The sequence below is a fragment of the Quercus lobata genome, unplaced genomic scaffold, assembly GCF_001633185.2.
Source record: "Quercus lobata isolate SW786 unplaced genomic scaffold, ValleyOak3.0 Primary Assembly Scq3eQI_201, whole genome shotgun sequence".
NCBI classification, from domain to species: domain Eukaryota; kingdom Viridiplantae; phylum Streptophyta; class Magnoliopsida; order Fagales; family Fagaceae; genus Quercus; species Quercus lobata.
Window position 1 is genome coordinate 3778 of NW_022154734.1, and position 15897 is coordinate 19674.

At 31.4% G+C, this 15897-nt stretch overlaps 2 pseudogenes; both read left to right on the forward strand.

The window, feature by feature from the left end:
- Positions 1-9781: 9781 nt before the first annotated feature.
- LOC115973179 lies at positions 9782-11189 on the forward strand (annotated as a pseudogene).
- Positions 11190-12833: 1644 nt separating this feature from the next.
- On the forward strand, positions 12834-14153 carry LOC115973178 (annotated as a pseudogene).
- Positions 14154-15897: the final 1744 nt, after the last annotated feature.

Here is a 15897-nt window from a genome sequence, read left to right on the forward strand (position 1 = left end):
TCTCTATGAAAGCATTCTTAAGCTAAAGCCATAAACCCTTTATAATACTGTTTACATATTAGGGTCCAATCAAGTCCTTGATGAACAACGAATACAACAACAATTATTAGGAATTTCAATTTCTTATTTAACAATGAACAGAATTTCATTTCATACAAAAATCCCAACAAAAAATGTCAAATAGGAATCTGAGGTAATTCACGGACTCTTAACTTATATGATGGTTGTGATGGTTCTCTTTAGGTTAAGGATGACATACCACTCTTTCAATCAAAGTCATAATCTGAACATTTCAAACCCAAACCAGGCCTGCATTCTAGACAAAAGCATTTATCTTGAGGATAATGTTGTTAATTAATATGCTATTCTTAAATGGCGAGCTTAATTTTCTATTAATTATGTAGATTAAGTTAATTTGGTACAAATAAGCAGTGAAGCATGTGGTGTTTGTTGAGACATTAAAAAAATTGACACAAAATCCTCTTAGACCAGTTTTTTCAAAAAAATTAATTTGAAATCTGGACTGTTGCATTTGACGTATTAGGATATCGTATTTATTTTGGTGCATATCATAAATAAACTTTTGGAAAATGCCATTAGCTACAACTCGTAAGTTGCCTGTGTGATGCACGGATAATTTTGTGATATTTTATGTAAAACAATTTTTAATAATGTCGTACATAAATTATAAAGAAAAAGTAAACTAAATTGGAGTAAAGAAATATATACATTTAGAGATATTAAAAATTGGTTTAGTAGCTTCACTGCATATCTGTAGCCTTCTTAAAGTAAGATTATTATTTTTTAAATCATGAAACCAAAAATAAATGCAAAAGAATAATGGGGCCACGAAAATAAACTAATTTGTGTTGTATTCACATATTTCATACTATGAAATAAAAGTATAGTCAACTCTCTGATTGTTTTCCACTCATCAATAGTGCGACATTAAAACATGGTGTGGGCAAGTGTGTATGCATGTGTCTTATAGATTATTTAAAACCATTGTAGAATATAGCTTTACATTGCGTACCAGATATTCTCTCTACTTATATACCCAAAACAAAAACTATCCAACCAAATTACCCAAACCTAAATCATATTTAATCCCTTAATTACAAAGAAAAAAAAAATACTCATAGGGGTTTCAGCATCTTGATGGTGGTGGGAGGCCAATATGACGGAGGCGGTGGCCCCTCAGATTTCTCTTTCTCTCTCTTTCAAATGTTTTGTTAGTCTTAGGCCTTTTATAGTGAAACAATACATTTTGATTTTGTAGTGAAACAATGCATTTTATTTAACAATCCACAACATTTTTGTGTTTCTTTATCTCTCTCCAAGGCCTTATTTGGTTAGTTATTACTATTAATCCTTAATTGTTATTTTTTTGCTTTTTTTTAAATATTGAAATGGTGGGCATGCTAAAAGACATGAAAAAGAGAGAAATGTGTGATGAAATCTTAGGCAATTAATGAGAGACTAATGAGATAACAGTAAAATAAGTTAATATAAACTTTTGGGTAACAATAAAAAAAACTTACTGAAAGAGGTAAAAAAATGCTAAATGCAAAATTAGAGCGTCACTTGACAAGACCTTATGTGCTCCTACATGAGATGTCTGCTTATATATATATATATATATATATTGATGATTATTCCTTGATAACTCCTAATCACTAATCAACATGAGTCTCAAAAAATTTTGTGATAAGACTTTAGCATATGTACAAAATAAGCATATATATATATATTTTATATTTAAAATAAGGATATTGCTATTGTGTTCATCCTTATAAGATTTAAGCATATATTAAATTTTCATTATTTTTGACAATTTTTCTTTGATTCCTTTATAATTTATATATTGTGTTGGTTTAAATGAATTTTTTCTCAAGTTTTCAAAGGATGGACTATAGATAAGATGTTCAACTTTTATATGCCAAGCATTAACTATAAGTCTTGTACATGGAACAAATAGAGATAAGAAATTAAGAATATGGTCCATTTTAGTCGACCTTAGCTTGATTTGTCTAGACATCAATTTTCTCTCTTGCCAAAAGTCCGACTTATTTTAGGTAGAAGTTTCCTTGATTATTACTTGTATACAAAATTCTAGGATCATTAATTGGAATAGGTCCCTTACTAACCTAACCAATTGGAATAGGATGAAATTTCTTTCCATCCACACTAAATGTTGTGTACACTCCAATTTTTTTCTACATCTCATAATGATATGGTGTTGATAGGTGTCATCCAAGTCCAACATGATTGAAAGTTGTAATTGAGACTATGGCCCAGAAGATTTACTATTCAATAATTTGCAAGAAAAATTAAACACTCATTTGATGTAACAAGAGACCATGGAATTTGACACTATATACACTGGGGTTTGTTCTTGATGTTGTGAAATTGTTGTCGGTACTAAAAACTCTAGTTTGATTAGTTGGCAAGTCATATTCTTCAATCGTGAAAAGTCTACAATGAAAAACTTTTATGTTCCTACAATAAATGTTTTGGAAAGAAAATTGTTAGCCCCCTCATCCCATTGGGACCCCCCTATTTATACAAAGGAAAAATGGTCCAATATTCCTAAGGAAAGAAAATTGTTAGCCCCCTCATCCCATTGGGACCCCCCTATCTATACAAAGGAAAAATGGTCCAATATTCCTAAGTGTGACTTAGTTACATGGAATTTTTGTGCAATTGTGCCTAGATTTCTTTTAAAAATTTAATTATAATTTTAAACTCTAATTTCGTGACTTTTATATGATTTTTGTGGTTTGATTTTGATTCAGTAAAGACATATTAGCCAAAAGAAACGAAGATAGAGCTATTAAAGAAATCTATACTTTCAGATTAGCAATTACAGATGGCTAATGCTGCATTGTCATTTGTGGTTGTGGTATGAATAAGCAGTATGTTGTTTGGGCAACTGATTGAGGCAAAGCAATTAACCATATTAAAAGGGATTAGCAACTTTTTCTTTCTCCTTTACCATTTGTGGTTTGTATATGCCTTTTTCACATATGCTCAAGTGAAGTACCCATTAAGATTTCCCTTAATTATTATAAACAGATTGATTTTTTTTTAAAAGAAGTTCTATATTTATTAAATGATATATATATATATATATTTATTTATTTATTTATATGTTGAGGGCCATGTAGTTGAATTGACACCTCCCCATACACAAAATGTCTAAGGTTTAAGGGAGAAAAGGTTCAAATTGCAGGAGTCAGAGAAAAAAGAAACACATGATACAAATTTAAACACGAAGATTGGGAATGAGAATTTTTTTTCAGTTTGGGTGCCATCACCTATAGTATTAGAAGAGAACCACATAATTAACAGAGGTGAAACTGTATAGTGTGTCAAAGAGCTAAAAGCTGCAAGCTTATTGCCATGCCGCTCTAATTTGTCAGCAAACTTATATGATGAACAGCGTTTTCTTAACATCATTCTAAATTTTCACAATTAGAAGCAATTTGGCGGATGATTCCACATACAGACCAGTCATTAGCTACATTACCCAACCTGGTGTGTAAGCAACAATAAGCAGTGACCAAGCCACGTTGTGGTGAGTGAATGCAATTGCCCTCCCTCAATAGATATCTTGTGGGGTTCAATGGTGAGTGCTTTGGTAAAAAATAGGGTCCGTACAATTTAAAACGTACGGATAGATTTAATAAAAAAAAGTTAGACCGAGTCCCAAAAAAAAAAAAAAAAAACTAACCTTCAAATAATTCTTGAGATCTCCTCCATTTTAAAGTTTTTTGGAATCTTTTTGTGAAGTATTGATCTCTTTTTTATTGAAAAAAGTTCTCCTTTCTCACGTTATCTTCTGCATTATATATATATATATATATATATAGTAAATTGGGGTCTTTAATATAGGAAAAAATGAAAAGAAGGAAAGTGGGAGAAGATAAAGATTTGAGTTAGTGGTAGCCTAATAGGAAAAGAGAGAAAATTTACATAAAAACTATTTTACATAGTTTTACGCAGCTCAAAAAACAACCGAAATCCTGAACTGATCATATTTTGAGGGATGTGAATGGTCCACTTTCGAGATTAACTTTTTAATTTTTTTTTTTTTAATACTTTGCTAGATTGGAGTTTTGCCTTAAAGACTCTTTCATGTCTTTCTCTTCCCGATTTGATTTGACCATTGTAATATGAGATCTTGATTGTATATCCCATAGTACATCCCTAGTGCACATGGGTTTGTTTTGTGGTTTCAATAGAAGTTTCGTTAAAAAAAGAAAAAAGAAAAAAAAAAAAAAAAGAGGAGAATTTGACTTGAGAGTTGAAGTATGATGTATTGGTGGCAAAACACCACACTAGTATTCTAGACTTTCACCTTTTTGCTTTTGCAAATATCTCCGTGATTTTGCAATTGTAATCAATTGAATATGTTTTTTTTTTTTTTTTTTGAGAAATAATTGAATATGCATCTAAGTCTATGGTATTATACAAATCATGGGCCATGTTTGTATTCCTATAGTTAAAAGTGATATATTATATCTTATTGAAATTCTTCAATTAAATATTGTTGTTTTAACTTTGAATACTTCATGTATCTCAATGATATATTTTATATGAGTTTGGCTTAGGTCCAGTGCGCTGAATCTGACACAATTCAAACACTTGTCTAAAATTGGTCATTGTATCTACATAGTGTCCGGTCCAATGTACTAAACCAAAGTTTTGCTCTATCTAGATGATGAAGGAACCTTCCTGCAAATTTTGAAGTCACCGTGGGAATCAAGAAAGTTCATACTTCATTTAGAGCCCGTTTGAATAGGCTGTTCTAAAAGCCTTAACGCGTGTTCTTAATAAAAACGCAAATACGCGTATGTTTGGCATTGTGATTTTACTAGAAATTGCGTTCTTTCAAACAAAAAATATCACATTTTGAAACTGGAGTACTAGCTAACTTTTTGAAAATAGCACTTAAAACGCAGATCTTGTAATACTTTTTAAGGCTTGAATACCTAATATACCCTTATGCATTTGCTAAATGACAAAACCACTAGCCAACAAATAACCTTACCTCCCTGATTTTTTTAGCGACAACATTGTGCTCAGGGTCTCAGGCGGAAGTTGCAACAGCAGTGGAGAATGTTATCACAACAAAAGAAAGAGCCCAATCGTTGCAGTATCGAAAATGGAAATAAGAAAGCACCACTCACAGGAACAACATGTCCACTTGCTCTTTTTTCCATATTTGCAATAACTGTGAAGGAAATCTCTGGTTTCTCTCTCTGCTATCTCTTTTTCACTTTCATTATTTGTGGTTAATATTAGTTTTGGGGAAAGAGAAAGTAATTGGGGTTATTTTTATGGAGAATTGAAAAAGCTGTCAAAATAGTTAATTATTTTTTCGTTTTTTCATAAAAAATTTCCTTAAATGGTTTACTAATATATGCCCTAAGGGTATACGTTAGTAAATCCCTATTTTAATTTAGCTTTTGCTTTTGATAATAATACTTTTTTTATTTATTTAAAGAAAAGGCTAGAGGGGAAGTGATTATTATTATTATTAATATTATTATTATAAGCTACTTCAAATATGATAGAATAATATCATCAGAATTAAGTCTTTTCCAGTTCTCTTTGGTAATTTGCACCAAAACAACAATTTTAGACTAATACTATACACAAATTTTACCAAACATTTTAATATAATTTTTAAAATTTTGTTTTCTAAACGCACATTTTAAAAATTCTCATTTTCAAATAGCTTATCCAAATAGACCCTTAATATTTGTAAAAGCCGTTATATTATAGGTTTGGTAATCCTTCTGACCATTCTGATTTCCTTTAGATTTAATTAATAACACTAGCAGTCTAGAAACAAAATTCAATATGCTAGAATATAGATAGCAAATGACAATAAGATTTAGTGAAGAGAACAAAATCTTGTCTGGTTGGTGAGCACTATTGAAATTTCTTTGCATGAACAATGTTCTTTTATACATATAATGCAACTTTCAATTAACAATTTTATCTGTTTGTTGATGGGGGAACAATGAGAAACCACTATTATAAGTAACTAATAAGTCACCTGTGATATGCGCGGATAATTTTGTAATGTTTTATGTAAAATGGTTTTGGAGAATGTTGTATCTGTATTATAGCATAATTGTTATAGAATTTTATTAGTAATCAATTCATCATGAAAAATAATAATTATAAATTGCACACATATATCCATTATAATTATTCAATTGAAATAATGAGAAATAAAATAATAAAATAAAAAAACTTTAAAGGAATATTATAGAATAAAAGTTGATATAGAATGTGTATTTCTCTTTCTCCTTAATTTTAAAACAAAAAACACATTCCAAACTCCCACAGTCAATCACATCATTTGCAAAACCCACAAATTCACAACTTCTGGCCTTAATATCAAAATCATAATTGTCGTTGTCACTCAATATAAAATGCAAGCCTCCCTTGATTGTAGTCAACTCATATGGGTTAGCATTAGATGAAGCAACAATGTTAGAGCTAGGTAGGTGTTGTTGAAAGATTGAAGATAAATGACATAGTTTTTGGTTGGTGTGTAGTTGACATGGGATGACATGAAGGGTTATGAGTGGGTATATATAAAGGGGTAGAAGTACAAGAGGTGAGAATGGTGAATTAAAATGTAAAGAATATGTGTGAGAGATGAAAAATCTTGAAAAACATTGAACCAAAGCATACAAAGAATTTTTTTTTTTTTAATTAGAAAAATCTTGAAACATTGAATCAAATGAAACAAAAATTAAATATTTAATTTGTTCTTATTTCTGATGTGGCATTTGAAAATATTTCAATTCTTTTTGCATAGACTGCGTCACTTGGCAGAACCTTATACTTTCCCACATGAGATTTCTGCTTTTGATATATATATATATATATATATTGATTGATTGATGACAAAAAAAATTAAGACAAAATTTGTTAAGAATTGAATATATATTGCCAAATTTGGCTCACCACGAAGATGTGCAGGATTTCCTCTTCATGATAAGGGTATATGTGGGATAAAAGCAAATTGGGAGATTTTTATTTTTATTATTAATTGTTTTAATCCCACCAGATACTAATGATTTTGCTCTCAAAATAACAATTTTAGACTCGTATGGCACTTGGAGAGGCCAACTGGGGAACCCTCTAATGCAGTTTCACAGATGTTGAAATGTCTTTGCCAAGAATAATAACTACTACTATTATTGATATATATATTTTTTTCATGTTATATGGGAATCAAATTTTCTGTTGTGCTGGGATTTTAATTGAGTTATTGATTGGTTATTCAAATAAGTGAATAACTTAGCGTTGCAGGCGTGAATTGCAAAAGGAGTATCTTCATAAAAATGAAAAACAAACATTATTGATACCATGGCAAAGGGGAGAAATGGTGGGGAAAATTCATGGACTATTGTTGTTAAATCTTGCCCCATCAAATTGGTGGTAGATTGGTAGTCAATGGAAGAACTTGCAGAGACAAGAATTGTCTAAAACTTGTAGGAAAATGTAGCCAGGCATCAGTTCTATGGAATTGGAGACATAAAGGGAAGAGAATCTGAATAACAAGTGGTCAAGATCTTAGTATTGGAATGGAATGGAAGGACAACAAAAAAAGAAGAGACAAAATGAAAAATCTAAAGGATGCCATTCTTCCCCAATTTGTGTTATAAAGCTATCGGATGACAAGTTCATATGCAGGCAGGATGTAGAACTGAATTTTCCATCTAGCAATACAGAAACTAGAATGAAATGGTGTATGCCGAATTTCTAAGCAATTAATTCTCTTTTAAGAAGATGTACAAGGCTAAGATAAAGTTACATGAAAAAGAAATCTAATTCCCATTCAGACATATTTGTGTAATATAAGAACTTTGATGAGCAATGGATGAGATTTTGTGCATTCTACATTTCCAGATGAAACACACAGGACTCTGCCATGATTTTGGAGTTTGGACCCTGTTGTTTGAGTATAGTTTTACACAAGGCTTCATTCCACATTATTTTCAACATTATCACAGAATCACTCGTATACAATTATCTGTTTCTCTTGAGAAATTCTGAAACCTCAACTAATTTAAAGTATTTTAATTTTTGTTTATTCTCTAATAAATTATGAGCAAAGGGATAAGGACAAAGGATCACTGAAATACATGTACCTTATGCAAGTACAAATAAGATTGACAGTCCGAACATCGAGGCACATGAGTTTGAACAGAATTTTGTTTCATACCAAAACTTCCAACAAAAAATGTCAAATAGGAATCTGAGGTATTCAAAATCTGTTAAATTTTATTAACATTTTCACTTCTTCCTAAATACACAAGCACCTTTTATCTTTTTCTTTTTTTCCTTTTTCTTTTTTTGCAATTAACCAACTCTTGCACTCTGTTTATTTCGATGAAAATGTTTTTTAAAAAATGAGTCATTTTTTAAAAAGTATTTTCTATAAAACTAATCTCATTTTCTTATATTTGGTAGCAACCTTAAATGAGTTGACAGCTACTTCTTGATTGATGACTCTACTATTTAGTTCTTAGAGATGACTCTACTTTGATGACTCTACTATTTAGTTCTCAGAGATGACTCTACTTTGAGTACTAGTAAGATTCTTAGGTGATTTTCTCTGACGTTTAGGTGATTTTTTTTTGAGGTTGCTTTATTAAATGGATTTTACTAACATGTGCAAAATTTTGGAAAGGGTCCGGTTAATGTATGCTCTAATAAATTCATTTTTGGATAAGTTTTATTGGAAACTGAAAAAGTTGTCAAAACTTTTTCAATTTATGATAAAACTTTTTTAAAATTGGTTTACCATTGTGTGTCCTTAGGTCACACACTAAATAATTTATGAAAATTTATGAGAAAGCTGGGAAGCAGTTGTTAAGAGATCTGAAGTAAGATTTGAATCAGAAAGACTTCATTTATGAGAATCATACTTCATCTGCTATTTAATTCAGAAAGACTTCATCTTATTTAGAAAGACTTCATTCAAAAAGACGCTCTCATACAACATACAGTGCTGTCATTCTCAGTGCATGGACTCTTTATGAATAACAATATCTGAGCTATCAAATTAATTGATTCATTGTCGAGAATTAAATAATATAACATAGGAAGATCTTTTTTTATTTTTATTTTTTGGTTTCCCACGGTGTTTTCTCAAATCTTTCAACCAGAGACTAAATTGTGGGCCCTTAACGGGGTAAATTGCTGGCCCAGGGAGTTTTTTCAAAGTGTTGGTGTCCGGACTTTAATTAGATAGCTCCTAGTCAAACCCAAGACAGTTACTTTGAGACCGAGTGCTCAACCACTCGGCCAATTTGGATTATGAATCTAACTTATATGATGGTGGTGATGGTTCTCTTTAGGTTAAGGATGACGTACCTCTCTTGCATTGTAATCAAGTCATAATCTGAACATTTTAAACCCAAACCAGGCCTGCATCCTGAACAAAAGCAATTATCTTGAGAATAATGTTTTTAATTAATATGCTATTCTTAAACGGCAAGCTTAATTTTCTCTTAACTATATTATGTAGATTATGTTAAGTAAAAATAGCAGTGAAGCATGTGGTGTTTGTTGAGGCATTAAAAAAACTGACAAAATTCTCTTAGACCAGATTTTTCACAAAAAATTAATCTGAAATCTGGACTGTTGCATTTGACATATTAGGACATGGTAATTATTTTGGTGCATATCATAAATAAACTTTTGGAAAATGCTATTAGCTACAATTGGCTTAAGATGAGAGTCTCAGACTTTTTCTCAGCATCTGGTATTAGGACGGCAGCTTGTCCAGCATTCATCTGGACTCATTCTTACTCATATGCCTATGAAGTTCTGTCTTCTTAGTCTATATATAGAGAGTTCATGTAAGGATTGCTTCACATCTCAAACTCTTTTCGGTAGTTAAATTTGATATCTTCTATGAGCTTACAGAAATTACTAGAAACCAAGATCAAAATGGCAAACCACATTATTTTCGTATTGAGCCTGCTTGCATTCGCTTGTGCTGTGGCCTTTGCATCGGATCCTAGTCCTGTGCAGGATTTCTGCATTGCAGACCCTACTAGCTCAGGTTGTGGCCCAACAATAACATGCTTAGCTTTATTTTGCATTAAAGATTATTCATACTGTCTTCTATTCTATCCATAATGCAAACTTCAAATTTTTTGTAGGTTTAAATACATGGTTGGAAACTCAAGTTTAGTACATGAGTGATTTTAGTCAATGAAATTTAAAATGATTGCTTTTAGTCTCTTAGATGGCACAACCAAACTAAATACTGATGCGTCATAACTCCATAGTAGTGAAAAACAATCACTTTAAGTTTGTCAAGGACCAAAATTGATTTCATTTAGATTTTTAGAGACTAAAATCGCTCATTTTAAGCTTTTTAGAGACTAAAATCGATTACTTTAAACTTCAAAAATTAAAACAGTTTACGTTTTGTTTTGTTTCAATTTTTTTTTTTTTTTTTTTGCATTAAAATCTTACTTGTGCTAGTGTGATTATGGCAGCTAACAGCTTTGCTTGCCTGGACCCTAAACTTGCACAGGCAGACCACTTCTTCCTTAGTGGACTAGACAAAGCAGGCAACACGTCTAATCCCCTTGGCTCTAGCGTTACTCCAGTGTTTGTTGCTCAAATTCCTGGACTAGACACACTTGGTATTGCACTGGCTCGCTTGGACCATGCTCCATGGGGTCTTATTCCACTACATTTTCATCCTCGTGCTACCGAAGTTTTAACAGTCCTAGAAAGCAGCCTCTACGTTGGTTTTTTGGCCTCTAATCCCAACAACTAGTTCATATCAAAGGTCCTTCAGAAGGGTGATGCGTTTGTCTTTCCAGTTGGACTCATTTACTTCCAGCAAAATGTGGGTCAAGGAAAGGCCATCTCCATCTTTGCCTTGAGTAGCCAAAACCCTGGAATCATTACTGTTGCTAATGCCGTTTTTGGATCAAAACCATCCATTGCAGATGATATTCTGTCCATGGCTTTCCAGGTGGACAAGTCTGTAATTGATTATCTTCAAGTAAAATTCTAGCCGAGCAGAATACTATGAAGCTCTAAGCCATCATATTACTAGGCGAGTGTTTTCATTATGCTAATGTTATATCACACAAATTTATTTTCTAAGGTTGTACTTGGATTTTCATTGATTAAGGTTGCATGATATGTCACCTACAATTTCTATAATATATGGATTATATTTTTAACTAAATATCATTCTTTTCTCTGTAGCTTGATGCATGTAACTGTCTTGACAATATGAAAAAAGTAATTGTCAACCACTGGGCCTTGTAGCTCGGTGGTACCCGGTACCATGTGTATCTTTGAGCTCGGGTTTTCTATCCCCCATAATTACCTAGCAAAAAAAAAAGTAATTGTTAATGCACACACCTTATTGCAAACACTGTACACAACTTATTTTTTGAACTAAAATTGTGACTTGAATTCACGATTTCAATTCAAAAAATGAAATGTGTGTAATAAACAATACTCCTATGAAAATGTTCTGAAAGCAAGCTTACGCTTTTGTTCTAATTTGAGTGTTCTACTTTACATGATACCAATCTAACTTGCTACGCATCTTTTCTAAGTAATGGAAAAAGAAAAAAAAGAAAAAAGAAACATATGATACAAAGTAAAACACAAAGATTGGGAATGGGAATTTTTATTCAGTTTGTGTTGTCAAAAGTTTGGGTGCTATCACCAATAGGATTGGAAGAGAGGCGCAAAATTAATAGAGGCGAAACTGTTTAGAGTGTCAAAGAGCTAAAAGCTGCAAGCTTATTGCCATGCTGCTCTAATTTGTCAACAATGATTTCTAAATTTTCACAATCAAAATATATAAATATATATATAAAAAATAAAGAAGAGGCCTCATATGGGAAAGTATGAGATTTTGCCAAGTGACGCATTTTATATAAAAAACTTTGAAATATTCTCAAATGCCAAATCAAAGATAAAAACAAATTAAATATTGACATTTTGTTTTATTTGGTTTAACATTTCAAGACTTTTCTAATTATAAAATAAATATTCTTTGTAACTTTTAGTTCAGTGTTTCAAGATTTTTCATCCTTCACACGTACACACAAAACCCTTTGCATTTTAATTCACCATTTTCACCTCTTTCAATTTTACTTTTTATATATACCTACCCATAACCTTTCATACAACCTTGGTAAGAAACGATAAGCAGTGACCAAGCCACGTTGTGGTGAGTGAATGCAATTGCACTCCCTCAAAAGACATTTTTGTAGGGTTCAATGATGAGTGCTTCTATGAAAAATAGGTTCCGTACAATTTAAAAATTAAACGTACGGATAGGTTTAATTAAAAAAAAAAAAAAAAAAAAAGCTGAGTCCCAAAACAAAATAATAAACTAACCCACCAATAATTCTTGAGATCCCCTCCTCTATTTAATTCTTTTTTGGAATCAAACAAAAAAAGAAAAAGAAAGGTGAAGTATTAAGCTCTGTTTAATTTTTATTGAAAAAAGTTCTCATTTCTCACTCTATCTTTACATTATGTATAAGCAAAATTTCAAAATTGACTTTCTAACTTTCAGCATTTTTTATTTCAGTTCTCTAACTTTCAATTTTATCATTTTAATCCTTTAACTTTTAGTTTTATCATTTTAGTCTTCTAACTTTCAATTGTTATCAATTCGGTATTATGTTAATCATATGGTGACTTTCAGCCTTTTTGGACTTTTTTTTTTAAATTTTCGTAATTAAAGGAAATTAAAAAAACTGTTATTAAAAATTAAAAAAAAAAAAAAAAAAAAAGGTTGACTGATGAATCTTGAAACTTTACAGACTGTGTTTGTTGGGCCTTATCTGGCCCAAAGGCACGTGAGAGGTTTAACACCGATTACAACTTCTTCAATGTTGGCCTCATGAAGCTACCCTTCGATTTTCCTGGTACGGCGTTTCGAAACGCGAGGCTCGGCGTTGACCGTTTAGTAAAAACTCTGTCTGTGTAGAACAGAGCAAGGAGAACATGAAGAAAGGAAAAGAACCCACGTGCTTGATCGATTTCTGGATGCAAGAGACTGTGAGACTGTGAAGGTGTTAACAGCTTTATCCGAATCCGGCGAAACAACGGCGCTGCCCAGCGACGTCGAAATCGGAAGCTACCTCTTCGTTGCTCAGGACGCTTCCACTTCATCGCTCCTCTGGGCCGTGACTCTCCTAGACTCGCATCTGGAGGTTTTGGCAAAAGTGCGCGAAGAAGTCGAGTCGATATGGCTGCTAGAGTCCGATTCTTTGATAACCAGCGACCAGATAGCGCAAATGAAGTACACGCACGCGGTGGCGCGTGAGATTCTGAGGTACAGAGCTCCGACGCCTTTGGTCCCACACATCGCGGCGAAGGATTTTCCGTTGAACGAGTCGTACACGATTCCTATGGGGACCATTGTTTTAACAAACACAGTCTGTGAAGTTTTTTTTTTTAAATTTTATTATTATTATTATTATTTATTTTAATAACAGTTTTTTAATTTCTTTTAATTACGAAAATTAAAAAAAAGATTTAAAACGATATCGTTTTGCTCATTTAATGGAGTCACTTAACAAATAGTTAACAAAATACCGAATTGACAATAATTAAAAGTTAGAGGACTGATAAAATTGAAAGTTAGAAGACTAAAATGAAAAAAATTGAAAATTAGAGAATTAGTTTTGGATTTTTGCCATATAGCCTTTAGAATATTTGTTGTCATTTTTTTGGAAAATATAAAAATTTATCCCAAAAATCAATTATTTTTTTCTTTTCCTATAAATTTTTTTTTAAAAATAATTTCTAAACTAATACTTTTAGGACATTTGTTAAATTTTCCATATAGGAAAAAAGGAAAGTGGGACAAAATAGAGATCATAATCGGTGGTGGCCTAATTGGAAAGAAAGAAAATTTACATACAAACTGTTTTATACAATTTTACACAAATAAAAAACAACATAATCCGTGAACTAATCTTATTTTGAGGGATGTGAACGGTCCATTTTCAAGATTAAGTCTTTATTTTTTCATACTTTGCTAGATTGGAGTTTTGCCTTACAGACTCTTTTCATGTCTTTCTCTTCCTGATTTGCTTGACCATTGTAATATGTAATATGGGTTCCTGATTGTATCTCCTATAGTACATCCCTAGTGCACATGGATTTATTTTGTGATTTCAATAAAAGTTTCGTTTTATCCCACAAAAAAGAAAAAAAGAAAAAAGAAAAAGAAAATAAGAGAAAAAAGAAAAGAAAAAGAGAATCTGACTTGAGTGTTGAAGTATTAAGAGCCCGTTTGGATTAAGTTTTTTGATAATTCAATTCTCTGTTTCCATAACTCATAACTTAAAAATGATAGGACCTATAGTAAAAAGTTTGTTTGGCAAACAATAACTCTGTTTCCATCACTCAATTCTCTGATTTTTGAGTTATGAGTTATGGAAACTGAAAATAACTTTTAGCTGTTTTCAGTTTCCATAACTCATAACTCAATGGTAATATTGTAATTAAACACACATAGGGGACCCACCGCCACAACTTTTGACCACCTTTTGACTCTTTTTTTTTTTTTTTTTTTTGGGGTTGGCGTTGGCTGGTTTTTTTTTTTTTTTTTTTTTTTTTTTCTAGGTTGGCGTTGTTCTTTTTTTTTTTTTTCTTTTTCTTTCTTTTCCAGGGTTGGCTGTTTGGTTGTTTTTTTTTTTTTTTTTTTATTAGCTTCGGTGAGTTGGGTACTAAAAAAAAAAAAAAAACTATACTGGCTGATAGGTGTGGGACCCATGAATAGTATGAAAAAATTGAGTGATGAAAATAAAAGTAATATTGCCAAATGAGTGTGAAAAAAGGAGTGATGAGTGATGGAAATTGAGTGACGAAAATTGAATAATGAAAAAAGTTTATCCAAACAGGTTCTAAGTATCGTGGCCAAACACCACACTAGTTTTCTAGACTATCACGTTTTTGCTTTTGCAAATATCTCCATGGCTTTGGGATTGTAATCAATTGAATATGGGTTCAAGTCCGTGTCATGGACCATGTTTGTATTCCTATAGTCAAAAGTGATATATTATATATCTTATTGAAATGATTTTATTAAATATTTTTGTTTTAATCTTGAATTCTTCAATAATCTCAGTGATATAGTTTATACCGGTTTGGCTTGGGTATAGTACACTGAACCTGACACAATTTAAACGAATTCAAATATTATGTCTTACTTTTTCTGTTCCACTTTATACTCTACTAATAAAAGCTTGTCACGTGTTAACATAATTAATTAAATACTATCATTATTAACTTATTAATATTATCATTATTAATTAATGATAGTATTTAATTAATTAGGTGAATACGTGACAAGTTTTTATTGATGGAATATAGAGTGGAGCAAAAAAAGTAGGACAGAAGATTTGAACTCAATTTAAACACTTATCTAAAATTGGTTAATGTGTTCACATAGTGTCCGGTCCAATGTACTAAACCAAAGCTTTGCTCTATCTAGATGATGAAAGAACCTTCTTGCAAATTTTGCAGTCACCGTGGGCATAGAGCCGGCTAAATGCTAGAGCAAGAAATTTGGTCGCCTAAGGCCCCAAGTAAAAAAAAGCCCTCAAATTTTAACCAATAGGGTTATTTATAATTAATAAATAAAATAATATTTTTTTACCAGATGAAAAACAAATAAAAAAGAGAGAAAAATGCAACGTTTGTAATATTTTTTACAACACTTTTACAACTAATGTTAAGTAGTAGGTTGTTATTGATGGAAAAAAATAATAATTATAGTGATATTTTCAAATAGAAAACAAAAAGCAACTTAAAATTTAGAATTTGTTGTAAAAAATATTAATCTAAGTTTTC